The sequence below is a fragment of the Tenrec ecaudatus genome, chromosome 6, assembly GCF_050624435.1.
Source record: "Tenrec ecaudatus isolate mTenEca1 chromosome 6, mTenEca1.hap1, whole genome shotgun sequence".
Classification (NCBI taxonomy): Eukaryota; Metazoa; Chordata; class Mammalia; order Afrosoricida; family Tenrecidae; genus Tenrec; species Tenrec ecaudatus.
Genome location: NC_134535.1, coordinates 143,280,978 through 143,307,073, shown reverse-complemented (window position 1 = coordinate 143,307,073; position 26,096 = coordinate 143,280,978). Strand labels below are relative to the sequence as shown.

Here is a 26,096-nt window from a genome sequence, read left to right as displayed (position 1 = left end):
TTTCTGCTGCTGCTGTTCTCTTTGAACCCCTTCTTTATATTTTCTCAACAAACCATGCTCTTTGGGCAGGTGTGCCTTTCTTCATATTGTTCTGTGTCTTGAATGGCTGTGTCCCATACTCCAGTCACTCAATTAAAAAATCTCCATCTCTGTGATAGTTACATAATTTCATGTCAACTTGAAGATAGATTAAAGTGTAGGAGTAGTGTTCAATCAGGTCACAGTCTGATGGTTCCTCCTTGTGGGTGCGGACTTCTCCTAAGAAGGGTCCTGAGAAGCTCCCCCCTCTATCTCTCTGCCTTCTCCTTACTGTTGGATAATCCTGGTTAAAGCCACCAAGACTCGGGATGTGTCCACCTCCATTGGATCTACATAACTTGGCACCCACGGGCCTTGCACATGATATTCCTGAATTCAGCGTCATTTGCATGTGTCTACATGAGTCTGAAGAGGAATTTTTGTGCTTGTATTGGACTTTTGGACTTGAGTTGGACTGGGCTGAAATGTTTTCCTGATATACAATTACTTTTTGATAAAAAGTTCTTTCTTACACATCTAGAAGTATCACTGGATTTTCTTCTCTAGTCATCCTGGCCTAACAAAATCTCCATATCTTTTCTGACCCTCACTCACTGCCATTGAATCAATTCTCACTCACAGTTGTCAGGGTCGACCAGCCCCTAACACATCACCATGGGTCCAGTAGGCACAATTGTACAGTGATAATAAGTAAAGATTATAGAGAGCATGAGAGATTGAAGAGAATGAAATAATGGAGTCAGTCAGACATATTTCATAGTAGCATGCTCACCTCAACCTCAATCCGTGGTCCATGAGGAGAGAGAGAGCTATTTATTACCAACCAAGGTTTTTATATTCGCTGGGGACGTGCAAGTCCCCTAATTACAGGGGAAGACATATGTCACAGGAAAGGGTTGTGCTATAGGTAATACAGTCATGGAAAGGGGGGTGGTGATCTAGGGGTATCCACATAATAGGAAGGGGACTTAACGGGGATTCAGGGAGGCAACTTAATTTAGGCGATCACTGAGCCGGTTTGACCTGTTCTCTGGTTCACTATAGAAACCATTATCAGTAGGGAGTAAGCCCCACCTACAGGACTACAGACTTCAAGTCTTTAGGGAGAAATAGCCCATTGTTGCTAACAGCAGGGAGTGGGCCCCACCTGTGGTGGGACCAGACAATAGTCTGGCAGCTGACTGCCTTCAGGGAGGTGACTTGACAATCATTTACCATTGGCTGCAAGCAGTGTCCTAAGTCTAACATATATTTAGGGTTAAGGACTTGGGAAAAATCTTTATGTTAGTGACCTTGCACAGAGAAGAACTGCTGCTGTGGATTTCCAAGACTGTAAATATTTATGGAAGTAGAAAACCTTATTTTTCTCCCATGGAGTGGCTGGTGGTTTCGAACTGCTGACTTTGCAGTTAGCAGCCCAATGCAAAATCCACCAGGACTTGTGACCCTATTTCCTCTCACATTGGTGACTCTCCCTTGTGTTCCCACTTTACAAGCCATTTCTCAGAGTCCTCTAAACAAACACAAACAAACAAAACACCAGAGATATATTTAATCATTTTTGAACTTAAAACACTTCATTCTTGTGCATTCAATTTCTGGTCTTTTGATACAGGGCCAAGGTGGTTTGTTTTTTTTTGAGTGTGTCTATTGATTAGCGGCATTTCATGTCATGATTACTCCAAGTTCCAGTTTCGTGACTTTAGAGTGGAGCAGGAACTTAAGACAGCGAGGCAATCTGATCTTGTGTTCAGTTCCTGCTCACCTCTCCACCCTGTGCCCTGAACCAATTTTTATAATTTTTTTCAGTCATTCCTCATTTACAGTCGCTTCAGCTGTAAACATTCTCTAGAAATGTCTCTTTCCTTACCCCCCTCCGACCCCCTAAGTCTAGAATCTTTTGCTTTATTTTCCTCTCTTGGAGAAACTCTGTTTTACACTCAAGAGTTCATCACCATTGACTCAGAGTGTAACAGTTATACCTACAATTAATAGGAACAAACCTTCAGATCAGGCTTATCACTGTGGAGATCTGTGAGCAGGTAATATAGTCATTTGACTTTTCAGGGATTGCATATTCTTGTTATGAAAATTCTTTGTGAGAGCAGGTCTCGTGGGGAAGAGAAGTTGTTTTGCTATAGAAAAGCAGCACCGCTTCCTCCCCCCAACTACCATGATCCGAATTCTACCTTGCAGGGCTGGATAGGGCAGAGGCTGTACACTGGTGCATATGAGGGTTGGAGGTACAGGGAATCCAGGGTGGATGATACCTTCAGGACCAAGGGTGTGAGGGACGATGCTGGGAGAGTGGAGGGTGAGTGGGTTGGAAAGGGGGAACTGATTACAAGGATCCACATGTGACCTCTTCCCTGGGAGAGGGACAGCAGAGAAGGGGGGAAGGGAGACTCCGGATAGGGCAAGATATGACAAAATAACGAGGTATAAATTACCAAGGGCAATTGAGGGAGGGGGGAATGGGGAGGGAGGGGGGGGAAAAAAAAGAGGACCTGATGCGAGGGGCTTAAGTGGAGAGCAAATGCCTTGAGAATGATTGGGGCAGGGAATGTATGGATGTGCTTTATACAATTGATGTATGTATATGTATGAACTGTGAAAAGAATTGTATCAGCCCCAATAAATTGTTAAAAAAAAAAAAAAAAAGAAAAGCAGCACCATATATGGGCTAGGGACACCTGATCTGGAAGCAGTCTTTCCCACGTTTATATTCCTACTTCACCCCGTCATGGCCATAGGCAACAGTCAAATAAGTGGATTCTCACGGAGGGCAGGTGCAGGGATTTTGGAGTAGAATTGCACCCCACAGACTTCCCCTCAGCTCTTCAGAAGTTGCCTGCTTCCTAGGCCTGCCTCCTGAAGGGCCTCTGGTGTACTTGCACCTTTCTCTCTAAGGTAGTTGCTGAGTGCGTTAACCATTTGTGTCCCCCAGGGTCACCGATAAGGAAACATTGATGGAGCACTCTGCCAGCACTGCTTAAGCATGTTCTGTACATTAATTCATTTAATTCCCATAATAAGGTACTTCAAACACCCACTTGGGTGGGGGGAGTTGTTTTAGATTCAACTAGACTTTCATGCTCACAGAACTGTTAGAATCCACACTTGGTGAGGGGCCTTTGAATGGCTCTCTTTGGTGGGAGTAGTGCTTGTAGCTTTGTACACAGCAGGCCCAAGAGTGGGGGGGAAATGCCAGCCCCCCCACCACTAATCAGGGGTCCGATAGATTAAAATAAAGTCATAGAGAGCATGAGAGATCGAGGAGAGATCGAAATAATGGAGTCAGACACATTTCATGGTAGCATGCTCACCTCAGCCCCGCTTGGTGGTCCATGGGGAGAGAAGGGGAGGGGAAGGGGATAAGAGACAAGGGAACAGGGGAGTGAGAATGGGAGAGGAGAGGGGGAACTGAAGAGAGGCCAAGAGGGATCTTTATTGCTAACCCAGGCCTATATACCTTTGTGGGGAGTGCAAGCCCCTTAATTACAGGTAAAGACATACATCACAGGAAGGGGTTGCACTATAGGTTATGCAGTAACAACAGGGGAACAATCTAGGGATATACTATCAATAGGAAGAGGAAGGAGATTGGGGATACACAAGTGACAAGAAGGGCGGACCTTAGATTCAGGATGGCAGCCTAACTTTGGATGTCACTGAGCAGGTTTAACCTGTTCTCTGGATCGCCATAGAAACCATTATTAGTAGGATGTAAACCCCACAGGAGCCAGACTAATGATCTCAAGCCTTTAGGGAGAAGTAGCCCATTTTCTTTAGCAGCAAGGAGCAGGAGTGGGGGGACCTACCTGTTGTTGTCTGGCAACTGACTGCTTTTAGGGAGGATGTCTCTCAGCATCTGACCTTCTACCATGTGCTGGCAAATAGCCTCTAATGTTTGTCATATCTTTGGGGGAGACAAAGCTGGGGAAAAGTCTCTTTATAATCCCATACACAAGCTTCCCTTTTTGTTCCCCACTTGATGATTCAAATGCAAAGAGAAAGATCCTCATCCTGAATTAGATGACCTGCACCCCCAATAGGAGTCATAAGCAAGGCTGTGGTTCTCCACAAAGGATAGGCCCAATTATAGGAGTCACAAATCCACATCTAGAGTGCTCACAGTTATGGCTCTCTAGTCCACATGCTATGTACCAATCCAGTGTCATTTTTATATCAAACAGCAGATAGCTAGAGGAACACAGCTATGCCATTAATTGAAGATAAAATTAAGAATTTATTAATTACGTGACTATAGTTTCATTAGCTCAGACAAATAGTAAACCTCGTGTCCTTATTTTAAAATTAGTATACCTGCTTCCTAAAACCCAAACCCACTGCATCGAGTCAATTCCAACTCTTAGCAACCCTAGAGGACAAATGTAACTGCCCCTCCAGGTTCCCAAGATGTAGAAATCATTACAGGAACAGACAGCCTCATCTTTTTCCTGACGAGCAATTGGTAGGTTCCAATAGCATCTCAATGCATAACCATTTTGCCACTAAGGGTCCTGACCTACGTGGTAAAGTTTTGTGTTTTGAGTTAAACTTGGAAGGCAAGTAACATGTAATTATCGCTGAGTAGGATAATTTTAATTTTAAATGGGAAATGTTGTCATTCTTAAAATATGATATATTCATAATAAATAATAAACAATGTTTAGGGAATAGAAGAAGTGACAATCAGAAGCCCTCTCCACTGTGCCTCCTAGACAGCATGCTTGCTCTTAGAAGCCAGTGAGTTGGTTGCGATCCATAGTGTCCTTGTGTGCAAAAGTGACCTTGTGTGTCTGGTCCTGTGCCTTCCTTCCAACTATTGCTATGATTGAATCCAATGTGACAGCCACTTTGTCAGTCCATATTATTGAGTAGTTTGTTCTTTCTTGCTGATCTTTTACTTCACTAAGCATGAGATCCTTTTCCATGGTCTATCTAGTTTCTCCTGGTAACATGTTTAAAGTACACAAGGCAAACATCTCGCCACCCTCATTTCTAAGATGCCTTCTGGCTGTACTTCAGCCAAGACACATTCGTTCATCCTTCTGGCAGTCCACTGTGCTTTCAATTTTCTTGTTCCACTGCTCTGATTTGTCTATTTTTTATTGGGTTGCCATATTTCAATATCAGTGGGTTTGGTTTTGAGGTACGGATGGTTTGTTTGCTAGCTCAGTTGCTTGATTCACTGATTTTTGCTCAGAAAAGTATCTGTTGTGTGAATAGTTCTCAGACATCACAGTTAATAAATTAGTGCATGAGTAAGTGATGCAAGTGTTCAAATTAGGCAATATAGGTATGCTGGAACTCTAATGATTGCACATTTCATAATCTGGGAGGCTACAAATTCACTGTAGCCTTGCGGACCACATTACTCCCACCTTTGACATTCCACGTGCTTCAGGAATTGGATCTGGAGATACTCCCTTTGGAGCTGTGGGACCTGTCCAATAGCAGGCTCTTCATGGTCCGACCTCTTATTCCAGCCAGTAACACTCAAACGTCTCTTATTTAAATGCAAGGCACTCCAGAGTCTGCTGAATCAGGGAGACCTAGCTCTAAAAATGTCTGTCTCCTTTCTCCATCACCTCCTCCTTAACACCCTCACCCCATCCCTCTTCCTTGTCCTCCTCCTCTTCTTGATGGTTTTGGGCCTCCCAACAGGCCAGTGCCAGGGATATACAGTGGGTCACCATGGAGGCAAACAGATGGGGTGTTTAATGTGCTTGTGTCTTTTAGTCCCCAGGAGCCTTCTCCCAGACGCAGCTATAGGAGCATGTGCCTTCAGAGACCCGCACTGGCATCTGCACCATCACTGAAGACTTAGTGTCCAGCACCAGTACTACTTGGGACAGGTCAGGCAGCACTCACGGAGAGGCCTTGAGTGGATGGGATGCACCTACTATATTTCCCAGTGGTACAGAGTTTACTCACTGAAAGTCTGAAAGACTGTCTTGTCATCACCTTGCACAGTAAGACACAGCCATGTCCTCTGCGGTTACAGAGCTCAGGAGGAGTCAATATTGACCCTCACACAAACCCTCCTGCGGGACAGCTGAGTGTGTTCAGACCAGCAGGGGCACTCTGACCACAACACACAGGCCCTGGAGCAGGTGTTGGTGTGGGCGCAGATGGGATTGTCTAATGAGTCCTGAGCTGCATGTTTTTGAACTGTTCAGCAACTGATTGGGAGGAAACTGTATGTACAATTGCACAAATGGTTCCATTTTCCAGTTAAAAAGGGGTTCATCTGGGATGAGAGCATTGACTGTATCCTCAGAGAACACAGTCCTGTTCATGATTTCTCCATTCACCAAGACCAAGGCCCTGTTCTTTTAGGCCACAGAAAGTGGTATGGAAGGTGGCTGATATGGTAGACATGCCTTATGATTGAAGATGACTTTATGAATAAAGGCAGTGGTCTTCTATAAGCTTAAAAATGCAAAAGGGGCATAGGGATAAAGCTATTGTATGCATACATTCCTTAGGTGAGGTGCAGGTAGTATGGCAGGGGCCAGACCCAATCCAGGGATAATATGGTAGCCAACTTAAAAGGAGGGGGAAAAAAGAGGAGGAATGGGGAAACAGGTCACTAACCCACCCAAGGGGTGGGTGTTATGTATTTCTCCACAAGGAAAGAGGGACCAGACTTCAACCCTGTAGGGAACTGCATGTCCCCCACCCTGGATTTAAGCCATGTACGACCTTTATGAATTTACTCTCGGTTTCCTGCCATACAAACTGCCCTGAGGTTCTACTGCCCTTTGTCTCAATTCCCGCCAGAGGGTGGCTGCCTTGACCCTTGCTAGGATTGGTGCTCTTTCACTAGCAGCTGCTATGCTCATTGGTCAATACATGACTCATGGCATCTCCCCCTGGCTCTCCAGGAATGCTTCATTAGCATACTTACCTGTTTGATCAGTTGCCCACCATTCCTTCCTTGTTTGGAGATGCATGACTATTGGCTACCTCAGCTGTACCTTATTTTACATGTGACGTAATGGTGCCAGCCCCCTCGCTGGCTATTTAAACCTCTGCTCTCAACTCAATAAATGAGACTTGATCAGATTCCTGTCTTGCCTCCATCTCTCCGCGCCCTTGCCCATCCCCATTCCCAGTCCCTCTTTCAGGTGTCCACGTTGTTGATGTCCCGCTGGTTGGGACACAACCCGGTGCTCCAAGATGTGAATGCAACATACCAGCATGAAGCAGGGAACCAATATAGAGATCTGAGGGGCCGTCCCCAACCCAAACTATGTGAACAGCCCCAGAAGAATTCCATTTGGAGGACAGCATTGAGGCTACAGCTCAGGGAAAGGGACATGTCTGATCAGAGCACACAGGAGCAAACCAAGGGGGAGGGAGAGAGAATGGAGCACATCCTGGCCCACCAAGACCTGAGGACAATCTTCCTACTCAGAGAAGCCAATGCACAGAGAGTACCATAAGCCTGGCCCCACCACAAGACATGACATCTCTCACTGAACCACAGGGGACAACACTGGAGACACAGTGTGGGAAGTGTGCCCGATCTGACCCCGCCACACTGAAGCAAAACACTAAGGGTTTGCAACAGAACAGCAAGGAGAGCAGAGCAATGAAGTACCTGGGGAATACCAAAAATATACTGTGAGCCCAGGGGGTGGCATCCCCATCAGATTCGACCAGAAAACACTCGTAAAGGTCAACAGACAGACCTTGAACTATTTATAGGCTTTTATTTTTTCTGTAATTGCTTTTGTTGTTGTATTGTTTTCTTTTGTTGCTTTGTTTTGCTCTGTCTTGTTTTTGTGCACAATATTATCTCTGCTTGTATATCTAGATAGATAGGTGGATAAACCAACCGGGGGGAGAAAACAACAGACCTACAGCTGGAAGAGGGGTACATAGGAGATGGGGAGACTGGAAAAAGGAAGTGGGTGCTAACAAACCCAGGAACAAGGGAACAACAAGTGATCTAAAATCGATGGTGAGGAGGGTGTAGGAGGCCTGGTAGGGCTTGATGAAGGGCAATATAACCAAGAGTAGTCACTGAAACCCAAATGAAGGCTGAACATGATAGTGGGACAAGAGGAAAGTAAAAGGAAATTGAGGAAAGAAACAGGAGGCAAAGGGCATTTATAGAGGTCTAAATACAGTCATGTACATATGTAAATATATTTATATATCACAATGGGGAAATGGATCTATGTGCATATATTTATAGGTTTCGTATTAAAGTAGCAGATGGACATTGGGCCTCTACTCAAGTATTCCCTGTACACAAGAACACTTTTTTCTATTAAACTGGCATTCCATGATGCTCACCTTCCCAACACGATCGCTGAAGGCAAAGCAGTTGCATAAGCAAGTGTGGTGAAAAAAGCTGATGGTGCCCAGCTATCAAAAGATATAGCGTCTGGAGCCTTAAAGGCTCAAAGATAAACAAGAGGTCCTCTAGCTGAGAAACAACAAAACCCACATGGAAGAAGCACACCAGCATGTATGATCATGAGGTGTCAGTAGGATCTGGTATCAGGCATCAAAGACTCAGAACAAAAAAATCATATCATTGTGAATGAGGGGGAGTGTGGCGTGGAGACCCAAACCACATCTGTAGGCAGTTGGACATCCCCTTACAGAAGGGTCAGTGGGAGGAGAGGATCCAGTCACCGATGAAACATACAGCTTTCTTCTAGTTCTTAAATGCTTTCTCCCCATGCACTATCATGATCCCAATTCTACTTACAAATCTGGCTAGACCAGAGTATGTACACTGGTACAGACAGGAATTGGAAACACAGGGACTCCAGGGCGGATGATCCCTTCAGGACCAGTGGTGAGATGGTGATACTGGGACAGTGGAATGAAGGTGGGGTAGAAATGGGGAACCGATTACAAGCATCTACATATAACCTCCTCCCTAGGGGATGGACAACAGAAAAGTGGGTGAAGGGAAATGTCAGACAGTGCAAGATATGACAAAATAATAATTTATAAATTATTAAGCGTTCATTAGAGAGGGGGGAGCGGGGAGGGAGGGGGAAAATATGGAGCTGATGCCAGGGACTTAAGTGCAGAGCGAATGTTTTGAGAATGATGAGGGCAATGAATGTACAAATGTGTTTTACACAATTGATGTATGTATGGATTGTGATAAGAATTGTATGAGCCCCTAATAAAATGATTAAAAAAAACAAAACAAAAACAAATATAATCTTGCCACAAAAGATTAGTTATTGAAGGGCTAAAGATAATTTTTTCCAGAGATGGTAAGTTTATTGTCTATTATTGTCTGTTGATTCTCTGTATTTCTTTTTAAAATGAATTTGGCAGTGGTAGGTAGACATTGATGGTAAAAAAATATACAAATATTTCCTTTTCTGTTCCTCCTTCCAAAGACCAGACTGGAGTGTCAGTTAAAAATTAAAGAGTTTATTAAAGGAAGAAAAAAATCCAGGAATGGAAAATTTTAATTGCAAGGATTCACAAAGTACTACAGTGAAACACAATTTCAGTGTTTAAATGCAGAAGGATCCCGGAACTTAAAGAAAAATCCAATCAGTTGACCTTTATTACATTTGGCTCAAACAGACAAGTCCACATTATAAAGATTGCATAATGTAACATTTTTTATTTGTTTTGTCTTATTTTTAGATATTGGATCTTTTCTTCTCTTCACAGAAAAAGAAAAAAAGGAAGCTCACAAAATCATGGCTGGTGGCAGATGAATTAAACACAGACACAGGTGTGTCTACAGAAGTGAAGAACTATAATTAGGATAGGGACAGCAATGTACATTTTCTCAGCTTACAAGATTGGATCACACAAGTACAATGTAGAAATTACTGAGAGCTGATTGGAGGGTGGGACAGGAGGAAGGTGAAAGGAAATGCAGGAAAGAACTAGAAGGCAAAACTATTTATAGAGGTATAAGTGTAGGTTTGTACATATGTAAGTATATTAATTTATAATATATATATATATATACTTATATGTTACGACAGCAGATGAACTTTGGGCTTCTACTAAAGGTAACCCTAAGCACAAGAACGCTTTGTTCTAATAACCTGGCACTCTTTGATACTCACTGTCCAACAAGATCGCTGAAGACAAAATGGGTGCCTAAGCAAATGTGGTGAAGACAGCAGAGAGTGCCCAGCTATCAAAAGATATAGTGTCTGGGGTCTTATAAGCTTGAAGTTAAACAAGGGGCCATCTAGCAGGGAAGCAACAAAGCCCATATGGACAAAGCACACGAACCTATGTGATCATGAGGTGTTAATTGGATCAGGTATCAAAAGATTCAAGACAATTATATCAATGTGAACTAGGCGGGAGTGTCAGAGTCCATCTGTAGATAATTGAACATCCCCTCACCAAGGGCCACAAGGAAGAGACAATTCAATCAGGGTTCAGTATATCACCAATGGAACACACAGGATCCCTCTAGTTCCTGAATGCTTCCTCCCCACCACTATCATGGCACAGTTTTATCTTACAAATTTGGCTCGACTGGAGTACAGACATTGGTACAAACAAGAGCTCTCAATACATGGAATCCTGGGCAGATAAACCCCTCAGGAACAGCAGTGGGAGTAGCGATACCATGAGGGTAGGGAGATGGGGGGAAGAGGGGGAGAAGAAAGGGAGAACCAATCACAAGGTTGGATATATAACACCCCATCAAGGGGGAGGAATGATAGAAATGTGGGTGATGGGAGACAACGGACGGTGTAAGATAAGAAATAGCAATAATAATATATAATTGATCAAGGATTCACTAGGGTGGGAGGGTGAGGTAAGGGAAAAAGAGGAGCTAATACCAAGGGCTCAAGTAGAAAATGTTTTGGAAATGATGATGGCAACATATGTACAAGTGTGCTTAATACAATTTAATTATGAATTTTTATAAGATCGGTAAGAGCCCCCCAATAAAATGATTTTTGAAAAAAGGATTGGATCACAGCCCTCTGATGTTCAGGTATGAATCATGGAATGTTAGCCCAATACTCCAGTATTTGTCAAGGGCAATCCCAGATAAGTAAGTTCCCGAGGACATGAGAATTCAAGTGAGTGCCTTCTTGCACCAGCCAGAAGAGTCTCAGCAACACTCTTCTGAACTTCTTTACATGACCTTTTGACATTGCAGGTCAATGGTCAGAAATAAGTCAATCAAAGCTGAATTTATGTGGAGATTCAAACTGAATATAGTGATCTCCTTGTAAACCTCATGTGAATTATGGTACTGGTAAAGGATGCTGATAGCACTATGAATTGCCAGCAAAACAAATAAATCTGCCCGAGAAAAAGTACAGCCAGAATGCTCTTTAGATTTGAGGATGGCAAGACTTTCTCATATACCGTGGACAAGGACAACATGGATGGAAAAGTTCTACAGCCACTCAAAAGAGGAAAAGTCTCAAGAAAGTGGCTCGACACATTGGCTGCGACAATAGGCTCAGACTTAGCCACCATAGTGCGGATGATGCAGGATTTGGAAGTATTTCATTCTGTGAGCATAGAGTCCTGATTCAGACCTGACAAGAAACACAAAATGACAACACATGTAAACTTCGGCCTTCCACACACGTATGTCTTAGAATTTAGCCCCAAAGCTAAACTCGATTATATAACAGTTTATTATAAGTTAATGCTAGAATACAAGTTACAGTTTGCTTAATTTGGTGTCTGCAGTATGTACTTCTGATGCTGCAACAGGTCACCGGACCTCACTGGGGCTTCATATACTCTCCTTTTCTGTCTCAAATGTGCAGTTTTGTTAGCGCACACGGTGTGTTGACAAACCATTGTCATTTCTCCTTTGGAATAAAAAAAATAAGCCCGCTTCTATTGGAAGGACAGACATTGCTACCATGTTTAGCTGAGATGTTGATGTGCTCCCACTAACAAAGAGAAAAATCTGGAAGCAAAAGACATGTCAAGCTGGATTGCTTAAGGTCATCTTCACCCTCAAACACTGTCTATAAAGCACCCCTTCACATGTTTCCCAGGGAGACAAGATGAACTATGTCCTATTTGTCCTCTAGTTTCAATCCCTGTTTTGTTATTTTTTTCATTTGGGGGCTAGCTTGCCAAATCATCTGAACTGCATAAATAAATTAAAATACATATGGCAGAGTTTGAAGTGCTTAAAAAATTTTTTTTTCAAATAACTCCTGTTGTTTACCAAAGCAGTAAATTATTTAAAAAGGAGAAACTCTCATTTCTCCAAAGAAGTGACTGGCTGATTAGACTGCCAACCTTGCGATTAGAAAAATACATGAAAATCACTAAACAAACGGAACTTGGGAAATAAACTATACATCAATTATGGGCAGTACATGCTGTTCATGTAAATTTAAATATCTCTTATATCCTCTGGTTTGGTTCATTGGACAAGCTGTGAAATTTGCAGGGCTAATATGTTTGGGAGTTATCTAAATTTATATTAAGTTAGTCTGGAAATCACCCTTTAAATAATTTTCTCCACGACTGGCTCACTGGCCACTCACTCCACACATTGTGAGCATTGCCCTGCTTTTCCAGTGGCTACATCCATGCTCATGGTAAACAAGCCATGTAATGACCTTCCTAGATTCATCCTAGCTGGCCTGCCCCCAGGTGGGCCAGTGGCATTTGTGGAATAATATCCTAGGCAGACAGGTGTATTCAATGGGATCAGGTAAGGCCTTTTCTTGGTTCTATAGTCTATTAATCATACTTTTGCCTCAAAATTCTGATAACTTGGGCTCTGAGAACAGTGCAGTAGTAGGGCTGGTCAGGTAGACATAAGTAGAAAAAACAGAGGAAGGATGGATAAATGGAGCTAGAGAAGTTAAATTCTGGAGACTATATGTTTTTTTTTGTTTGTTTTTTTTTTTATTTTAACAATTTATTGGGGCTGATACAATTCTTTTCACAGTTCATACATATACATACATCAATTGTATAAAGCACATCTGTACAGTCTTTGCCCTAATCATTTTTTTTCTCTTTTCTTCTTTTACATTTTATTAGGGACTCAAACAACTCTTACCACAATCCATACATATACATACATCAATTGTATAAAGGACATCCATACATTCCCTGCCCCAATCATTCTCAAGGCATTTGCTCTCCACGTAAGCTCCTTGCATCAGGTCCTCTTTTTTTTTTTTTCCCCTCCCTCCCCTTTCCCCCCTCCCTCATATGCCCTTGGTAATTTATACCTCGTTATTTTGTCATATCTTGCCCTATCCGGAGTCTCCCTTCCCCCCTTCTCTGCTGTCCCTCTCCCAGGGAAGAGGTCACATGTGGATCCTTGTAATCAGTTCCCCCTTTCCAACCCACTCACCCTCCACTCTCCCAGCATCGTCCCTCACACCCTTGGTCCTGAAGGTATCATCCACCCTGGATTCCCTGTACCTCCAACCCTCATATGTACCAGTGTACAGCCTCTGTCCTATCCAGCCCTGCAAGGTAGAATTCGGATCATGGTAGTTGGGGGGGAGGAAGCATCCAGGATCTGGGGGAAAGCTGTGTTCTTCATCGATACTACCTCACACCCTAATTAACCCATCTCCTCTCCTAAACCCCTCTATGAGGGGATCTCCATTGGCCGACACTTGGGCCTTGGGTCTCCACTCTGCACTTCCCCCTTCATTTAATATAATATATATACACATACATATATACATATACACATATATACACATACATACACACACTTATATCTTTTTTTTTTTGCATGATGCCTTATACCTGGTCCCTTGGGCACCTCGTGATCGCACTGGCCGGTGTGCTTCTTCCATGTGGGCTTATTTGCTTCTGAGCTAGATGGCCGCTTGTTCACCTTCAAGCCTTTAAGACCCCAGACACTATCTCTTTTGATAGCCGGGCACCATCAGCTTTCTTCACCACATTTGCTTATGCACCCATTTGTCTTCAGCGATCCTATCATGGAGGTGTGCAGTCAATGATATGATTTTTTGTTCTTTGATGCCTGGTAACTGATCCCTTTGGGACCACTCGATCACACAGGCTGGTGTGTTCTTCCATGTGGACTCTGTTGCTTCTGAGCTAGATGGCCGCTTGTTTATCTTCAAGCCTTTAAGACCCCAGTCACTATCTCTTTTGATAGCCGGGCACCATCAGCTTTCTTCACCACATTTACTTGTTTACCCATTTTGGCTCCAGCTGTTGTGTCGGGAGAGTGAGCATCATGGAGTTCCAATTTAATAAAAGAAGGTATTCATGCATAGAGGGAGTGTTTGAGTAGAGGCCCAAGGTCCTTCCGCCACCTTAATACTTGACCTATAAATATAGACACAAAGATCTATTTCCCCAACCTCCTATATATATTTGCATGTACATGTCTTTGTCTAGACCTCCATGAATGCCCTTTGACTCCTAGCTCTTTCCTCCATCTCCCTTGACCTTCCTCCTGCCCTACTACCATGCTTCATCACCACCTGGGCTAGAGTATACCTCTTCTCTAAGCAACCTTACCCTTGATCATTTCCCACCAGGCCTGCCACTCCCCCTTCTCTACCCTTTGGGGTCCCATGTTTTTCCCTTGTCCCTGGGTTTGTTAACACCACTTCCTTACCCCCCCCACCCCCCCACCCCAAGTCCCCCCGGAACTGTCGGTCCCGTTGTTTTTCATCCAGATAGTTCATCCAGCCTGTCCTATTCAGACAGACCTGTGGAGTCACTAACATGCATGAAAACTAGACAGAGGAACACAAAGCAACAGTATACAACCAGACAACAAAACAACCAAAACAAACCACTGAAAAAGAACAGAACAAAACAGTTCACAAGAGAAAAGCTTGTAGTTAGTTCAGGGATCTTTGCTAGCCCTTAGGCGCGTTTTCCAGTCCAGTCTGTTGGGGCACCACGCCCTGGCCCCAAAGTCCACTTTCAGCATTCCCTGGGGACCTTGCCACTCCATTCCCTTGCTGTTCCGCTGCACTCCCCCAGTGATTTGCCTCGGTGTGGTGGGATCAGGTCAGGTGCAATTCCCACACTGTGTCTCCGGTGCTGTCCCCTGTATCGCCCTTAGTCACTGAGGGGCATCATGTCTCATAGTAGGGCCAGCCATGTTGTTCTCTCTGTGGACTGGCTGCTCTACTCAGGAACATCATCATCACGGCCTGGTGGGCCAGGCTGTGGTCCACTCTCTCCTCCTGCCCCTTCATCTGCTCCCGTGTGCTCTGATCAAATATGTCCATCTCCCATAGCTGCAGAGTCAATGTCGTCCTTTGGAACAAATTCTTTTCGGGGGAGGGGCAGGAATCCACTTAATTTATGGTGCTGGGGCCAGCCTCCCAGACCTCTCCACCGGTTCCCTCCTCCACGCCGGGATATTGCATTCACACTTTGCCACACTGGGTTGGAGTCTGGTCCCACTTTCCCTGTGGAGATATAAACAATACCCTCCCCTTGGGTGGATTAATGCCCCATTTCTGTCATGCTGATTGTACTTACCTCAGGGGACTCATGTTGTACCTGTCCCTTTGGGTATGGCTTACCTCGCTTAACATAATTCCTTCCAGCTCTTCCCATGAAATAACGTGTTTCATGTGCTCATCGGTGCTTTTTAGTGCTGCATAATACTCCATTGTGTGTATGTGCCAAAGTTTGCTAATCCACTCGTCTATCGATGGAAACTTAGGCTGTTTCCAAGTCTTTGCTATTGTGAATTGTGCCGCAATAAACATTGGAGCGCATATGACTGGTCGTGTTTTATTTGCTGCTTCAACCGGGTATATGCCCAGTAGAGGGATGGCTGGGTCGTAAGGTAGATCAATTTCCGTTTTCTTTAGGTATCGCCAGATTGCTTTCCACAGTGTCTGTACAAATCTGCACGACCACCAGCAGTGGAGGAGGGTTCCTACTTCACCACAGCCCCTCCAACACTTGTTGCTCTCTGATTTACTGATCTGGGCTAGCCTCAGGGGTGTTAGGTGGTATCTCATGGTTGTTTTGATTTGCATTTCTCTTATGGCAAGGGACTTCGAGCACTTTCTCATATATTTATTGGCCATATTGATCTCCTCTCTAGTGAAAGTTCTTCTCATTTCTTTTGCCCACTTCCTTAGGGGGTTAACTGTTTTCCTCTTTTTGCAGGTCATGATGGTGTTGTAGATTTTAGTAATGAGCCCTTTGTCTGACGTGTCATTACTAAAAATCTTCTCCCAGTCTGTGGGTTGCCTTGTCACCCTCTTGGCAAAGTCTTTCGAGGTGCACAGGTGTTTTATTCTTATTAGATCCCTTTTGTCAATTTCCAGATCACCTGTGTGTGTCCCCTTCCCTGTTGCAGTGAGCCTATGTGCTCCCTGGGCCAGTGCTCTGAGATTAGTCCCGATTCCCTCCTTAATGGTCCTGATGGTTTGGGGTTTGACTTCTAGATCTGTGATCCATCTTGAGTGTATTCTTGTGCATGGGGTGAGGTAGACATCTTGTTTCAACTTTCTACATGTGGATATCCATTGTTTCCAGCACCACTTATTAAAGAGGGCATCTGCTTCCCACTTGACGTTTTTGGGACCCTTGTCGAAGATCAGTTGTCTATATGCTGATGATTTTACTCCTGGGCTTTCTATTCTTTTCCACTGGTCTGAGTGTCTATCATTGTGCCAGTACCGTGCTGTTTTGACCACTGTAGCTGTGTAGTAGGCATTAAAATCAGGTAGGGCGAGTCCTCCAATTGTGTCCTTCTTCTTGAGGAGTTCTCTGCTAATTCTGGGTTTCTTCCCTCTCCATATGAAGTTGGTGGTCAGTTTTTCCAATTCTTTGAAGAAGGTTGATGGTAATTGGATTGGTATAGCATTGAACTTGTAGAGTGCTTTAGGAAGAACTGTCATCTTTATTATGTTCAGCCTACCTAACCATGAGCAGGGGAGCTTCATCCATTTGTGAAGGTCACTTTTAGTTTCCTGTAATAGGGTTTTATAATTATGCTTATAGAGGTCTTTAGTATTTTTTGTTAAGTATATTCCTAGGTATTTCAGTTTGTTCTTGGCTACTGTGAAGGGTACTTCCCTCTTAATCGCCTCTTCCATGGCCCTGTCCGATGTGTATAGAAACCTACCGACTTCTGTTTATTGATCTTGTATCCTGCTACTCTTCCGTATTCCTCTATTGCTGTAAGTATTCCAACTGTGGAGTTTTGGGGGTCTTCAATGTATAGGATCATGTCATCTGCAAATAACGATAGTTTCACCTCCTCCTCTCCCAACTGGATCCCTTTGATGTCCTTCCGCTGTCTTATGTTGTTAGCCAGAACCTCCAAAATGATATTGAATAGAAGAGGGGACAGGGGGCATCCTTGTCTTGTACCCTTTTTCAGTGGTATTGTTCTTGTCTTTTCTCCATTGACTATGATGTTGGCTGTTGGTCTTTCATAGATAGCTTGTATGAGCTTGAGGAACTTACCTTCCAATCCTATCTTCATGAGTGTTTTGATTAGGAATGGGTGCTGGATGTTGTCAAATGCTTTTTCTGCATCTATGGATATTATCATATGGTTTTTATCCTTTTTCTTCTCGATGTGGTGTATGATATTGATGGATTTTCGGATGTTAAACCATCCCTGCATCGCTGGGATGAATCCTACTTGGTCGTGGTGAATGATATGTTTGATGTTCCTTTGTATTCTATTGGCCAATATTTTGTTAAGGATTTTTGCATCTATGTTCATTAGAGATATTGGTCTATAATTCTCTATACCTGTGGGGTCTTTTCCCTGTTTGGGTATCAAAGTAATGCTGGCTTCGTAAAATGAGTTTGGGAGCTTGCCGTTCTTTTCTATGTTATGGAATACTTTGTGGAGGATCGGTGTCAGCTCTTCCCTGAATGTTTGGTAAAATTCTGCTGTGTAGCCATCTGGCCCTGGGGCCTTTTTCCTTGGTAGGTTTTTGATGACACTCTCTATTTCTTCCTTCGCTATGGGTTTGTTGAGGTTCTTGATCTCTGTCTCAGTCTAGAGATAGATTGTTTTTCTAAATATTTATCCATGTCTTCCAGGTTTCTGAATTCATTAGAATACAAACCTTCATAGTACTTTGTGATTATCCTTTTTATCTCATTGGGGTCTGTTGTTATTGCCCCCGATTCATCCCTCATCCTGGCTATTGATGATTGTTCCTTTCTATCTTTGGTAAGCTTTGCCAGGGGAGTGTCAATTTTATTAATTCGTTCATAAAACCAGCTTCTAGTTGCGTTAATCCTTTGCATTGTTCTTTTGTCTTCCCACTGGTTTAACTCCGCCCTGATTTTTATTATTTCTTTTCTCTTGCTATTGGAGGGGTAGTTCTGTTGAGTCTGTTCTAGTTGTTGGAGGTTTTGTGTTAACATATCTGTCATACGCCTTTCTTCTTTTTTCATGTATGCATTCAGTGATATCAAGCTACCTCTGATAACTGCCTTTGCAGTGTCCCATAAGTTTTGATATGTTGTATGCTCGTTCTCATTAGTTTCTAGAAATTTCCTGATATCCTCTCTGATCTGGACCTTAACCCATTCATGTCGCAGGAGATCGTTGTTTATTCTCCAATTGGTGGCCCTTGCTTTTCTGGGTGCCCTCCTATTAATCTCCAGCTTTATGGCATGGTGGTCTGAGAAAGACGTCTGGATAATATCTATGTGTTTGAATTTACTCAGGCTGGCCTTGTGCCCCAGCATGTGATCTATTCTTGAGAAAGATCCGTGTGGATTGGAGAAGAATGTGAAACCTTTTGCTTTTGGATGAAAGGCTCTATAGATGTCTATCAGGCCCTGTTGCCTAATTACATTGTTTAGCTCTCTGGCCTCTTTGCTGAGCTTCTTTCCCTGTGACCTGTCTTTCTCTGATAGTGGAGTGTTGAAGTCCCCCACTATTATTGTTGTTTCCATGATTTCTTCTGTCATTTTTTTAATAGTTTGTTTGACGAAGTTTGCCGCACCATTATTAGGTGCGTAAATATTCAGTATGCTTATTGCTTCCTGGTTTACTGAGCCTTTGAGCATTATGTAATGTCCCTCTTTGTCTCTTTTTATGTTTTGGATCTTGAGATCCATTTTGTCGGAGATTAAGATAGCCACTCCTGCCTTCTTGGAGTTACCATTTGCTTGGTAAACTTTCTGCCAGCCCTTTATTCTCAGCATATGCTTGTCTGCTTGCTTAAGGTGTGTCTCTTGCAGGCAGCAGATTGATGGGTTATGTTTTCTAATCCAATCCTCCAGCCTCTTTCTTTTAACATATGAATTGAGCCCATTTGTATTCAAAGTGATTATTACAATCTCTGGCTTCATGGTTGCCATATTCTGTTTTGTGTTTTGGGTCTTTGCCTATCTTCCTTCATATCAGTGTACTGCGTTTGAGTGGAGGGTTTCTATCCTGTCCTCTTTTCCATCTGAGACCGTGTTGTCCTGGTACGTGTTGCTGGCATGTTGGCTTCTAGATGGAGATGGGCTATATGGTGGTCTCCTGGTGGTTCTAGTTGGAGCTTGATCTTCTGGCCATAGTGAGTCAGCCAGTATGTTCTGCAGGGTCGGGTGACTTGCAGTATATTTTTTGAGTTCTTCCTTGTCCTGGAAGACCCTTATCTTACCCTCTATCTTAATGGATAACTTGGCAGGGTATAGGATTCTGGGGGAGGCATTTTTATCTTTCAGTTTTTGGAAGATGTTGCTCCATTCTCTCCTCCTCTTCATGGTTTCTGCTGATAAGTCTGAGCATATCCTTACCTGCGCTCCTTTGTATGTGACTGTCTTCCTTTCTCTTGATGCTCGTAGAATTTTCTCTTTTTCCTCTAAGTTGGATAATTTTACAATTATATGTCTTGGCATGTTCTTCTTGGTGTTTAGCTTAGCCGGCGTCCTCTCTGCTTCCTGTATGAGAGTCGGATTCTCCTTTGTTAGGTTGGGGAAATTTTCTTCCAGGAATTCCTTTGCTATCTTGGCGGTCGATTTGTGTGTTATGTTGTGTTCCGGTAGACCGATTATTCGAATATTATTCCTCTTCATAGCATCTGTCATTGATCTCAGGCTGTCTTCTGTTTCTTTAATTTTCCTATCTGATTGTTTTTCTCGCTTGCTTCGTTTGGTTTGAGCGTCCTCGAGTTCACTGATACGGTTCTCAGCCTCCTCAAGCCTAGATATAGCTTCTGTGACCTTTTGTGTGGCCTCTGCTACCTCCTCTGTTAGTTTCTGCAGTTCCTTTTGGTGGATAGTATTCATCCCCTCTATTGTGGACTTCATCCCCTCTATTGTGCATTTCATCCCTTCTATCGTTGCATCCTTATTTTGGTTTGCTTCTCTTAGCTCCTGTATTACTGCAAGCAGAGTTCTGAAGATTTCCTTTTGTGGCTGATCTATATCTGTTTCTTCTATGAGTGACGTTAGGTCTGTTAAAGTGCCTCGTTTCTCTGATTTTTTTGTTGGGAGTGATGTGGTCTGTTGATTTTTCCTTGATCCTTTAATAGGCCCCATGCTTCTGGGAGACAGGAGTAACCTTATTGTGTGGAGGCTCAGGCCACTGTGCCGTCTCCTGGGGTGGCTGGGGCGGGCTGCGGCAGGCTTAGGGCTGGCACTGGGGACCCAACAGGGCCCCAGGTGGTGAGAGCTGGCTGGAGCTCACTGACGGCTCCTCAGGGACTGCAAAGCCGAGACCCAGGCTCCACTGCAGGTGGAATGTTTGATCTGCCCGGGCTGTGAGCGGGCGCGGGGAGGCCCCTTGGATAGCTGCGCAGGCAGCTGCGGGACACTGCAGGGAACAATGGTGTTCGCTCTCCGCCCTTTTGGCGCGAAACCGCAGGGGGTAATGGCGCCGGCAACGGAGGCTTGGCGCGAAACCGCAGGGGGCAATGGCACCCTTCCTCTGCTCAGAGTCGCGGCCGCCGGGGTCCCCGCAGCACCCTGGGGAGGGCACCTACTCTTGTGCCTTGCGCAGGGAGGGGCCCTTGGTGGGCAGACTCAGCAGCGCGGGGCGCGGCGCTCCGCGGAAGCTCAGGGTCCGGGACAGGTGCGGGTTGGGCTATGGCTCCTGTTGGCGGGAAGTGCTCAGCGCAGGGTCCCCGCCAGGAGTGGAGCTGGCGCTAGGCTGCCAGGGGCTGGTGGGGGCGGGCGGGGGTGGGAGGCCAGCGCACGGAGGGCAGGTGGAGAGGTCTGCGGCAGCGGTGCGGGTGGATGGTCCCCCGTGGGGGTCACCAGACAACCCGCGGGTCCGCTCCCCTGAGCTTGGATGAATGGAGGGAGGGATGTGGGCCCGAGGGCAGATCGCTGCCCTGTGGGGAGAGGGGAACCGCGGGAGAGGAAAGCTTCTCTCCCAGTGGGGATCCGCGAGTGGAGAGTGTGCCTCTGGAGTAGGGGAGCGTGACCTGCTGCGCCTGTCTAGGCAGGGCAAGCAAGCGGCTCTGGGCTGGCGTCCGGTTTGGGGATGGAGCCTAGGCCGGTCGCCAGTGAGCTCACGGCAGCTTAGTGGCCAGAGATGTCCCACTAGTCCGGTCCTCTTTCACCTAGACCCCTGCTCAGGACAAATACGTGGGGTAGGACTGGGGAGCTGTCCCAGGGGGATATTTCACTCACCAGACTCTTACTATTCAGCTACCTGGTCGCCAATCCCGCTTTGTTTGGAGGAGCTCTCAGAGTATGCCGGTGTCCCTGTCGGCCATCTTCCTAACCCATCGAGACTATATGTTTTTAGCTGGGCTGGGGTTCAATGAAGCATGTGACATAATAGATAGCACTTCCTTGTCTTCAAGGCTTCCTCCTACTTTTTGAGATAATGGGGATTCAAAGCATGACAGGAAACCCCTCACAGTCTCCAGCAGATGCCATAGAATATCCTCCTCAAACAACCATGGTTTTGTAATTGTTCTCAGGCCTATGGATGATTATTGAGAAGACAGTGGCAAAAATACTCTTACTTAGCCAACGACATAAAGCCTGACCCCAGGCCTGGGACATAAGAGGAAATCAGATGCACTAAAAACAGCAATTTGAGTGTCAGGGCAAAAATATGCTAGAGACTACATTCTGGTCCAGATAATAAGTTCAGAGTGCTATAAGATGTACGAATTCTTTGTCCTCAAGGGATAGTCTTGAAGGATATACTCAGAACTCTCAAAACCCAGAGTCCTCCCACATCCCTCATTTGTTTGTTTGTGATCCCCATAGGCCTTAGACACAACAACTCATTAATTTCAGGGTCCAACTGCAATTGTTCTGTAAACCAGTCCTTTTCAGCATTCACTTTATGATGGCCCTTTGCCCACTGATGCGGCTCAGTTTACATCTTCACCCTGTGTTTCCAGTGGCTGGCTCCCTGGTGATGGTGAACAAGCCATGGCCAGTTTTCCCTGATGCATCCTCGTCTTCATCACCCTAGGAAGCCCAGGGAGATCTTGAACAATGGCTGTAGTCAATGTGACAAGGTAAGGGAGCTTCAGTGGACACACACAATTGATTAAGAATTAATTTGTGGAAAAGAAATACTAAAAATTAGATCTGAGATTCAGGAGAGGGAAAATAAGAATACTATGGGGGGGGGGGAATCAATGCTGCTAAAAGTTGGTTCTTCAAAAGGATAAATCAGATCAACAAAGCTCTCGTGAATTTGACCAAAGAAAGGAAGGAACATATTTAATAGCAAGAATGAGGGATGAAAGAGGAACTATTACAATGGACCCTAGTGAAATCAAAAGGATAATTACACAGTATTAAGAAGGACTCTACTCCAAAGAATTAAAAAACTTGGAAGACATGGGCAAATTCCTGGAAAAACAATCCCTCCATAGACTATGCCCAATGGCCATCAAGAACTTCAACAGACTCATATCAATAGAAGAAATAAACAAGGTTATCACAGGATTACCAACAAAAAAAATTACCTGGACCAGATGGGTTCACAGGAGAATTCTATCAAGCATTTAGGGAAGAACTGACACCAATCTTACACAAACTCTTCCAGAACAGAAAAAGATGGCAAACTCCCAAATTCCTTCTATGAAGCTAGTATAACTCTGATATCTAAATCAAGCAAGGATCCCACAAGAATTGAGAACTATAGACCAATTTCCCAAATGAATTTCAATGCAAAAATCCTTAACAAAACACAAGCCAACCGAATACAAAAGTATATAAACAAATGACCCAGTGGGATTCATACCAGGGAGGCAGGGATGGTTCAACATACGAAAGACGATTAGTATTATTCGTCACATTGAAATGAAAAAGTATAAGATGTGGAAAAAGCATTCGACACCATCCAACACCAATTCATGTTTAAGACACTCAAGAAGATAGGAATAGAAGGAAAATTCCTCAATATAATACAAGCCATATATGAAAAACCAACAGTGAATGTGGTAGTCAATGGAGAAAAGATGAGATCAATTCTTCTGAAAAAAGTGGACTAGACAAGGATGCCCCTTGGCCCCACTCCTATTTAACATCGTACTGGAGGTCCTAGTTAACAATATAAGGCAAAGAAAGGACATCAAAGTATTCGTCTGGGGAAGGAAGAAGTGAAACTATCATTATTCGCAGATGATATGATTTTATATATGGAAAATCTTAAAAGTTCCACTAGAGGAGTACTGGAAGCAATAGAGTAATATGGCAGAGTAGCAGGTTTCAAGATCAACAAACAGAAATCTATTTCACTACTGTACACATCGGACAAGGTCACAGAAGAGGGATCAAAAAAGAGGTACCTTTCACAATAGCCAAACACAAATTGAAATATCTAGGGATATACCTGACTAAAAAAACAAAAGCTCTGTATGAGGAAAACTACAAAACACTATTAAAAGAAACCAAGGTTGAGACATCCGCTGGCGCTGCGCACGCAAGTCGCAAGTCGCAGCAGTGGGGGCGGGGTAGGAGGAAGAGATGGGGGAAGAAAAAAAAAAGAAACCAAGGTTGACCTCAACAAATGGAAGGACATCCCATGCTCGTGGATCGGTAGGCTCAATATTGTAAAGCTGTCAATTCTACCCAAGGCTGTATATAAGTTCAATGCTCTCCTGATCCAAATTCTGGTATCTTTCTTCAAAGAATTGGAAAAACAGATGACCAACTTCAAATGGAGAGGGAAGAAACTGAGAATTAGCAGAGAACTCCTCAAGAAGAAAGACAAAGTTGGAGGGCTTGCTTTACCCAACTTTAGCACCTACTATACAGCCACAGTGGTCAAAACAGTGTGGTATTGGTATAATGATAGCTATTCAGACCAATGGGAAATGATTGAAAACCCAGAAATAAAGTCATCAGCATACAGACAACTGATCTTCGATAAGGACCACAAAAAAAAAATCAAATGGGAAGCTGATGCTCTCTTCAATTCATGGTGCTGGAAAAAAATGGATATATAGCTGCAGCAAAAGAAGCAAGACCCTTAACTCACTTCATGCACAAGAATAAACTCAAGGTGAATCACAGACCTCCAGGTAAAACCCCAAACTATTAGGAACATTAATGAGGGAATTGGGACGAACCTGAGAACCTTGGCACAGGGAAGACATAGGCTATCAGAAATTGGGAAGGGCACAAACACAGAGGAGGCACAAATTGACCAGTGGGATATACTGAAGATAAAACACTGTGTACATGGAAAGAATTCACTAAGAGAGTAATAAGAGAGATCACAGAATGGGAAAACATCTTTAGCAATGACACATCAGACAAAGGCCTTATTGCTAAAATCTAGAATACTCTGCTAACTTACAAGAAAAAAACAATTGTCCACTCGGGAGGTGGGCGAAGGACCTGAGCAGGAGTTTTAAAGAGCAGGAATCTGAATGGTCAATAAGTCCATGAGAGAATGTTCCATATCTCTAGGCACAAGAGAAATGCAAATTAAAACAACAATGAGATACCACCTGACACCCTCAAAGATAGCCCAATTCAAGAAATCAGAAAGTAACAGGTGTTGGAGGGGATGCGGAGTTATAAGAACTCTTGTTCACTGTTGGTGGGCCTGTAGATATGTACAGCCACTATGGAAATCGATTTGATGATATCTAAAACAGTTGGAAATTGAGCTACCATATGATCCAGCAATCCCCCTGTTGGGCATATACCCAGAAGAGACAAAAAACAAGTCACGGCCAGACATCTGTGCCCCAATTTTCATCGCAGCACAGTTCACAAGTGCAACGAGTTGGAAACAGCCCAAATTTCCATCAACAGACGAATGGGTTAAAAAACTGTGGTACATACATACAATGGAGTACTACGCATCCCGAAAAAGCAATGATGAACGCATGAATCACATCACCACATGGGAAGAACTGGAGGAAATTATGCTAAGTGAAGTAGACAAGTACAAAAGGACAAGTACAACAGGAGTCCTCTGAGTTAGGCTAAAAAAATCCAAAAGGGGCAAAGAGAAGAAGCTACTGTATACATATGTCCCTGGAGTGAGGTCCAGGTAATATGGGAGGGGCCAGACTCAACTCAGGGAGACATATGGTAGCCCACTAAAAAGGAGTTGGGGTGGGTGAAGACATGGGTAGCTGGCGGAACAGGGCACTAACCCACACGGGGGGAGGGTGTTGTTTGTGTTTCCACAGGGAAAGAGGGACCAGACTTCAACCCAGTGCTCTAACACACTGACATGAAGCAGGGAACCAATAGAGAGGTCTGAGGGGCTGGCCCCATTACCAACTAAGTGGACAGCACCACCCCTCCCCACCCCCCAGAACAATTCACTTCAGAGGGCAGCACTGAAGCTACAGCTCAAGGAGAGGGACTTGTCTGACCAGAGCACACAGGAGCCAATGAGGGGGGAGGGGGAAAAAAAGAGTGAAACACATCCTGGTTCACCAAGCCCTGAGGGCAATGTTTCTGCTCAGAGCAGCAATGCACAGAGACAACCACAGGGTTGGCCCCACCACACGACACAGTGTTCCTCACTGACCCGTAGCACCACGGAGGACAACACTAGAGCCACACGGCAGGAATTGTGCCTGCCCTGAGCCCACTACGCTGAAGTCAGCCACTGGGGGCGGGCAGCAGATCAGCAGGGGGAGCAGAGCAATGAAGTCCCAGGGAATGCCAGGGATAGATGTGGGGCTAGGGCATGGCACCCCATCAGACTC

General features: G+C 44.4%; 1 protein-coding gene across 1 annotated transcript in view; it reads right to left on the bottom strand.

Moving 5' to 3' along the window:
• LOC142450421 (histone-lysine N-methyltransferase SETMAR) overlaps positions 1 to 26,096 on the bottom strand; it is a 108,109-nt gene that overhangs the window by 11,161 nt on the left and 70,852 nt on the right. The window contains exon 5 of the transcript XR_012784943.1: positions 10,990 to 11,564. The gene's annotated coding sequence lies outside the window, so the exon portion shown is untranslated. Of the gene's footprint in view, positions 11,565 to 26,096 lie in introns of the transcript that reaches the window.